Source organism: Pholcus phalangioides, unplaced genomic scaffold (assembly GCF_987345545.1).
Source record: "Pholcus phalangioides strain wild (caught in Gottingen) unplaced genomic scaffold, Ppha-v1.0 ptg000018l_1, whole genome shotgun sequence".
NCBI classification, from domain to species: Eukaryota; Metazoa; Arthropoda; class Arachnida; order Araneae; family Pholcidae; genus Pholcus; species Pholcus phalangioides.
Window position 1 is genome coordinate 21,400,949 of NW_028301611.1, and position 8,594 is coordinate 21,409,542.

The following is an 8,594-nucleotide window of genomic DNA, read 5'->3' on the forward strand; positions in this document are numbered from 1 at the left end:
ATTTAAAGGATTGCGTGATATGAATTTTTTGAAATCAAGTTTTGTCTATGAAACACTGCGATTCAAAATATATATGTGATAGACCTTTGATTTTGGTTCGTAATCTCAACAATATAGGATGCAATGAATCAATTTTTACAAATTTCTTCGTAAAACACGTTTACAGTCTTTATTATTACTTGCATGTAACAACAAATGTAAAAAACAAATTTTGTAAAAAATGAAAATCCATATTTTCAACGTAGTACGGATACCTCAACTTTTAATACTTGGGAGTACATTTTTTAATTGAAAATTAAAATTTACGCGTCGTGAGAAGTAGATTTCTGATCGTACGAAATTTTCTTTTTGCTCGTTCGGAGTTATGCTATGAATATTTTTGGACGATGTTGATGAAACGTGGCGATTTATTGTTATGCAACGTGTTTGGATTATGTTTAGGTGCTGGAATTTATGTATGTGTTATTGAAAATAGCGTTATCTGAATAGCGTTCCCATATGTCCCGTTTTTGTAGGTTTTTTATATGATCGTGCCGGAGAAAACTGAAAAGCTCGAATTTGTTATATAATCGTTGCGTGCGTGCGATATCGTATAGGAGAACCTAAAATTAGCGCAATTACGTATATGTGTAATACACATAAAGTTCTGAATCTCTCTGGATTTTTTCAGTAATTCCGAATTTTCATTGAGGAGTATCCTGAATATATGTAATATATTTTCCAGTGTGATTATATATTTAAAAAAACTGCGAGCTGAATATATTTGTGTTTGAAATAGCAGTTTCGTGAATGATTCATTTGTTTTGCGAGAGAAATGAAGTTGGACTATAAGTGAACGACAAAACTGATAACGTAGCATATTCGATCTGAGGGGGCGTAAAAATTCCATATTTCGACAGATGCGTCGTTAATTGCCCTGATTAACTGATTACTTATTAGTTCGATATTTTGTTTAACCGTCTGGATTTGGTCTTAGACTGTTGTGCGAGTGGCAACGGTGTTGACAAACAAGATTATTTGAATCGTTGGATTGCGTTTCGATTGGTGATGATTTTTTCAATTGATTATTTTTGAATTTGATGTTCTTAAATATATATTACTCTGTGTGCGGTTTCCGCTTGGTTCTTAATGGCAGGTTGTTTGCCTTGCCAGTTTGAGTGATGATTTGGGTTGAACGTTGTGCCGTCGTTATTCGTGAGTGTCTTTGTTTTGCTTCGTTATGCTGGTTTTTAGATTTCGTGTTAATTATTTTCGATTTCGTGTTAATTAATTATCGTCATCGTGTCGATTTCAGGATGATTATTATTTTCTGATGTTACTTTAGGAGTAATATTTCGGGATGTTATTTTTAATTTATTAATAAATTAGTAGTGCATTAATTACTAAATATGAATATATTTTTTTTGGGGACCGGTAGCGCCATCTTTGTGGCTTAGAGCGAACTGCAAACGTTAGATCGTTGCGCTACCTGGCGGTGGGATTCAACTGGGAGAGACCGTTGCATCCTTTTCCTTGTTGGGTCCTTTGTTTATTTCCTTTGTTTCTTGATTGCTCTTTGTTAATTATTAGATTTTATGAATCCATCCTTTTTAGTTGGTAGTTCGCGTTGTTACTTAATTTCCGTTTGTTTTTTTTTCTTTCGTGTGCGAATCCGGGTATTTTCCAACGGTTTCGTGTATATCTTTACGTATTTTTACTTCCCATTATGTTTTCTTTCTTTATGTGTGATGCGTTTTGTTCCGTTTGTTGCAGGATATCTGTGATATGCACCGAAAAAGTCGAAGGAAAACTGACTGGAAAGTCATTGACCGTATTCTTAGGTAAAAATTTTTTTAAGACTAAAAATTTTTTCTGCTATTTGTCAAGCCCTGTTGTGTAATTTTCACAACGTTTGAGTGACAGTTCTGGATTTTGTATCTTTCGTTTTCCTTGACTGTTTCTATACTTGTTAAGATGGGTTGCGTTTTTGACTCGAACTGGTTTAAACCATCGAAAACGATCTAAATGAATGTGTAACTTAACGATGAGAAACGTTGATATTACGACGTTTCCTTTTCGAACTCTAATTTAATTATAATTTTCAATTTTGAAGTTTTTGAGGTACGAAATGTCTCGAATAGATACATTTTTACCATGTAGCGTCAGATAATTTTTCTACACCTCAACGATTTCTCAAGTTTTCAATGGACGAATCCAAAGTTAGGAAATGGTTTAGTTTGACTGGAGACTAATTTTATGAGTTTAGATTTTTTTTCAGATTTTCAGTTTCCACAAAGAAAAGAAAAACGAAACTAATAAATCGATTTTCTTAGAATTTGAAAAATGAATGAAATTCATTGATTGAAAACGAAATAACAGGCCGTGAAGGAGAGATGATGTTGATATAGTTGCTTTTTGTGCATCGGGTATTGGTTCGAGGTCATTAGCTGTATGGCTCCTCGTCCTGTCTGCACGATGCATTTTATCTTTTCATTTTTCTCTACTTTATCAAAATTTTCCGTTATGATTCATTTAATAATAATATAATAGACTAAATATTTATTCTTAGAAATTGTTTGACTAAAAAAAAAATATTGGATGAAAATTCTGAAACAGGTTTCCATATTACGATTCGAACAACAAATAGCAAAGTTGGATTTTTCTGTAATACGCCGGTCTTTGTCCTCTGACTGGAGAGCAAAGGCATTGCTAATTTTCTGTTTTGTCCTCTGTGGTGTCTTCAGGTGGTGTTTTTATTGGATTGTAAGACCATCGTAGAAGGTTAGAAAATGTACATACTACATAAGAAAAAAATGTATATATTGAGATTTTTATGAGATTTTTTTGAAAGAAAAAAAAACACCATTTTTACAAAATATACCATTGGATCCCAAGAATAGAAAATGTGGTAATAATGAAAAATATTTGCTAATAATGAACTGATGATATTTTTCAGGGGAAAAAAAATTATTTTTGGATAATTCGCTCAACATTATTCTAATGTTATGTACAATAAGAATATTGTTTGAAATATCTGGGATTTTCTATATAATTTAATAATAACAGAAATCGACGTATATATTTCATATATATATATAGCATCTTAAACACGTAGTAAAAAAAAATCAGATGTTGATATACAATATATATATGTGTAAACATCATTAGAATCAGATTATTATGTATATTTCATAGTCACTTTAAGCATTACATGTAATTCATGTGTGCATTTTCGATGGAAAATTTTATGTTTAAAGCAGTATTTGAGGGTTTTTTTGACTTCACAGTTTAAAAACTGCCATGTGCCAAAAACTGTGGCTTGTTTATTTTTTCAACATTTTTGTTGCAGCAATTTTGTGTCAGATACTTGTTTCACAATGTGGGCAATTGACAGTTTTTGAGTTGCATTCCTTTTGAGGAATCGACAGTTTTTTGAGCCATCCTGCAGAAACTACATTCCTTTTTTCTGTGGAATTGACAGTTTTCAAACTCCATTCCTTTTTCTGCGGAATTGACAGTTTTTTGAGCCATCCTGCAGAAACTACATTCCATTTCTGCTGAATTGACAGTTTTTAGAGCCATCCTGTGGAAGGAAACTACATTTCTTTTCCTGCGGAATTGACAGTTTTTTGAGCCATCCTGCAGAAACTACATTCCTTTTTCTGCGGAATTGACTTTTTTTTTTGAGCCATCGTGCAGAAACTACATTCCTTTTCCTGCGGAATTGACATGTTTTTTTGAGCCATCCTGCAGAAACTACATTCCTTTTTCTGCGGAATTGACTTTTTTTTTTGAGCCATCGTGCAGAAACTACATTCCTTTTTCTGCGGAATTGACATGTTTTTTTGAGCCATCCTGCAGAAACTACATTCCTTTTTCTGCAGAATTGACAGTTTTTTGAGCCGTCCTGCAGAAACTACATTCCTTTTTTCTGTGGAATTGACAGTTTTCAAACTCCATTCCTTTTTCTGCGGAATTGACAGTTTTTTGAGCCATCCTGCAGAAACTACATTCCATTTCTGCTGAATTGACAGTTTTTAGAGCCATCCTGTGGAAGGAAACTACATTTCTTTTCCTGCGGAATTGACAGTTTTTTGAGCCATCCTGCAGAAACTACATTCCTTTTTCTGCGGAATTGACTTTTTTTTTTGAGCCATCGTGCAGAAACTACATTCCTTTTCCTGCGGAATTGACATGTTTTTTTGAGCCATCCTGCAGAAACTACATTCCTTTTTCTGCGGAATTGACTTTTTTTTTTGAGCCATCGTGCAGAAACTACATTCCTTTTTCTGCGGAATTGACATGTTTTTTTGAGCCATCCTGCAGAAACTACATTCCTTTTTCTGCAGAATTGACAGTTTTTTGAGCCGTCCTGCAGAAACTACATTCCTTTTTTCTGTGGAATTGACAGTTTTCAAACTCCATTCCTTTTTCTGCGGAATTGACAGTTTTTTGAGCCATCCTGCAGAAACTACATTCCATTTCTGCTGAATTGACAGTTTTTAGAGCCATCCTGTGGAAGGAAACTACATTTCTTTTCCTGCGGAATTGACAGTTTTTTGAGCCATCCTGTGGTAAGTACATTCCTTTTTTTCTGTGGAATTGACAGTTTTCAAACTCCATTCCTTTTTCCGCGGAATTGACAGTTTTGTGGACCACATTGCTTTGTTTTCGGGTGAGATCTATGTATACCGTGTGGGATCTTGCGGGTTTCTGAGGCAAAAATGTTGGTTGTTGCTCTTTCCCATTACACATATTTTGCAGTTATATACTTTCCCATTATTTCTAATTTAATTTATTTTTAATATTTTTTTAGGGAACTTTCCGAAGGTTTGAATGCTTCTGCTAAAGTTTCGCCTCGTTGGAAACACGTGCTGGCTTGTGTTTCTGATGAGCCAGTGATCGAGTACAGATAAATGGCGGGAGTCACCATTACTCCACCTGCGGTCTCTTAATGTCTTGCCATCCGATTAGTGGATTGATTGATGAGATGTCCTTATCTTCGACCGCGTGTGTTTGAGATTCATTCTGGTGTTTCGTGTAGCATGTTTGTGATTTGTCGTAGTGCTTAGAGTGTGCTGTTTGTGATCGATCCGTGTTTAGAATAGCGATTTTGTGTTCCCGCGATTGTTGAATAGTGAGTGCGCGTCATCGCGGTGATGCGCAAATTTTTGTACAAACAAAAGTTTTTCTTGTGGTTGGGTGATATTGTATTGTGAGTTCGAAGCCATTTATTCCAAGTAAGTAATGTGTGTTCCAGAAGGAAAGTAAGTTGATTTTTTTCTCTGCTCCGGAAAAATATGTGTTTTCCCATCAGTCACGCTGATGTTTCCTCATTGTTTTAGTAATGTTTATTGATTATAATACTAATTTAATTTGTTATTACAGAAAGATTTGAATTAATTTTACTTACGTGAAAATTAAGCAATAGAATAAGGAAAAGAGGGAAAAATAAGAGACAGAATTATTAATAAAGAGTGTAGTGAGATAAAAATATAAACAGAAGATACATACGCAAAGCTCTTATTATGTGAAGAAATTAGTTCCTGTTGTTTTTTTTTTTTTTTTTGAACCCTGTGGGACCACCCACCCGTTCCCCCGGCAGGGGGTTTGTGGTGGGTGGGGGGCCGGGGGCTCCGCCCCCGGGCCCCCCCTCACCCCCCACCCATAGAGCCCTGTTATTTTTGGTAAAACCACCTCGAGTTTCGTGAGCCTCGCTCAAAGCTGCTTAACTTATGAGTTTGGCAGAGCTAGCGCTCTATCATCTACGCCACGAAGTGATAGCGAAGGAAAGTCTTTGGACATCTGCTTTCGAGGGGAATTGTTTTGGATCTTTGTATTTTTTTTATCCCTTGTTTTTTTTTTTTCTAGATTGCTTTGAATTTCTTGTTCCCTGTCGGGATTTTTGTAGTGAAATACAATGGTGATTTTGTTATGGTGTGTTGTATTTGCAGGGTTGTTAGTGCGTGTGACTGTGGTTACTTGTGTGTGTGTGTGTGTGTTCGAATCCAGACTGGGACGATGAGATTAGATAATTTTTTCCAACCTTTCTCCTTCCGTTTAGAAATTTTTTTTCTGCGTTGTATCGACTGTTTGTTGGTTTTGATTTTGTTCGCGGATTGCAGATGTACTTTAGATGGAATTGTAGAGAGGGTGCATAATTTCAAGCTTCTGACAAAATTTCAAGTGATTCGTATTGTAGCTGCTGCATGATTTTACGTTCGCTTGAAATGTTATAAATTTCATTTTAAATATTATACCATTCGTTGTTGAATTGCATCGTTGTCATCCACAGATTTCCCAGCGAATTCTAAGGGCAGCAACGAAAAATCGACCGCAGATTGTCCTTAAAACTTGGAGTTGTTGCCTTTTCTTTTTATGCATCCAAATTATTGATTTGTTTGAATGAATCTTATGGAAGATTTCATTTTTACTCACTTTTTATGGTTAGCCATGTACTGCTTTCCGACCGAGCAAAATACCACTTTTAATATTTAATGCAGTTGTATCCCATTATTTCAATTTACCGATCGGTGGAATTTGAATGTTCGGTTGAAGCAAGAGTTGTGAATACTTGATTTCTTGATACTTGATTGAACAGTTTTCATTTAAGGAATGTGTAATAGGTTTGGTAGAGAATTCGTGACCATTTCATCGTGCGAAAAAGTGGTGTTGTTTCCTTGTGAAATATCTAGGTGGCAGCACGAGTAGAATTTCTTTTTCTGAGCGAGAGAGAGGCAGAGAGGTTAGCAAATATATCTTCTGTTGAAAGGCCCTGGGTTCGAACCCCTGTTCGGCAGTCCACCATCTATTCGGGACTCGAACTTACTATTGAATCGTGTTGTCTAGAGCCTGGTTTTTATTTTTTTTCAGATGATTGCGTTTTGATTGTAGATGGTTTTGTGAAGAGCCCATCCTTGGTTTGCGAACTTACTCGTAAGCTGGGAAAATGAATGTAAAATGCATCGTTACGACTTCGGCCAGCTGAGGAATATGGACGAGGTGCATGTATATTAGTCCAAGACTAAACCGAGGGTTGACTGCATTTTTTTCCCTATGGTGTGGAAATGCTGACTGACGTAGGGTTTTTTGGCATTCCTTGACACTGTGTGAAAAATCCTAAGATTGAGTAGTGTATTCGAACATGTCGGATACAAATGTGTTGGACTGAAAAATAACATTGATTTTTACGATTTTGTCGTCAGATGTAATTGGGTTGTGTTAAATAAGTCAGCTTTTAGACGGGGTTGGGTTTTGCCGAAGAATGCTTTTGGATAATGTGTTTTTTTTTTTTGTAAGTATAATGCTTTTTTGATAAACCTAAATGACGGAAAGCTTGCCGTTTTAACCCTTTTCTCTCTTGCAGTGGTTTCGCAAATTGATTTCACAAACATGAATAAACATTTCATTGGCACTTGATCAAATTTTATTATACGTAAACAATAATAACAATCGAAAAAGAAACGTTTACAAAGCCAATTAGGTTTTTTTTTTTTTTTTGCTTTGGAAACGGGCGAAAACATATTGTCAATGGATTAATTAAACAAGAAAATTAATTTTATGTAGCCGGAAGTGTTTCGTGTTTTGAATAATAGTTACTCGGGAAAAAATATCTATCTTGATATTTTACATTTCCTGATGTGTATGCAAAAAATCATGAATTAAACTCATTTACCTTAAAATTTGTTAGCTTGCATAAATTCTAATTAATATTTTTTTTTCGATTGAATATCGAAGCGTGCACGTTGCATTGTGTTGCGTATTTAGATGTAGCCTCGATTAGGAAAACATTGCAAATGTTAATGAAATAAGTTGGTTTTATATATGCAAATATATCGGTGGGTGTCTGTCCAGACTTTTTGTACGTTAATTCCATTTATCAGATCAGATTTGTCAGAATTTTCTGAACGGACTGCATATCGGTGAAACTTGATGAAATTACAAGTAAGTAATGATGGGCAAAAATGACTTTTTTGAAATGCCTATTTTAACGTATTTTTTAAGTTTATTAGTTAACGAAAGAATTTAAAGTTAACGAAAGAATTGTTCTTTTTTAAATTTTCCAACAACCTCGCTAACAAGCTAATGCAAGTTTCCAATCTTTTATTTTTTTCTAACCTGTTGAAGTACAGAATCGTGCAGAAAGCTTCTTTGTAGTTTTTAGCAGGCAGGAAAATTTTGACAGGGAGGGCTTGACAAATCCAGGAAAAATTCAAGCCATGTAAAAAACATTGAAAAAAAAGTAAGTTTTTTATCATGTACCTATTGTGTTCGAAACATTATCCAAAAGCATTCGTTTTTTCACGGTTTCCATTAGCGTTTTCCAGTTTTTGATGCCTGTCTGTTAAAACAATTTTTCATTACCACCACTGCGATTACTTTTCATCTGTGTAAGCCAGAAGCCTGTGGTTCTCGATCTTTTTTTGCCCCCCTCCGGGACCACGATTAACTTCCGCCTCCTCCCTTTTTCAAGATAGGTTATTCAAATACTGTTTGGATAATGTTCAAATATTATTCGAAGTATAAATATTTTGTATTTAATAAATTTTTAATTTTTGGAAATATGGGAAAAGTCAAATAAACGAGATATAGATAAATAGAATCGTATAGATTAT

At 34.9% G+C, this 8,594-nt stretch overlaps 1 long non-coding RNA gene across 1 annotated transcript; it reads left to right on the forward strand.

Moving 5' to 3' along the window:
- Positions 1-1,520: 1,520 nt before the first annotated feature.
- LOC149072069 (uncharacterized) lies at positions 1,521-5,846 on the forward strand. Its single transcript, XR_016194563.1, has 2 exons — positions 1,521-1,820; positions 4,796-5,846. It is a non-coding gene; the product is annotated as an uncharacterized LOC149072069 (long non-coding RNA).
- Positions 5,847-8,594: the final 2,748 nt, after the last annotated feature.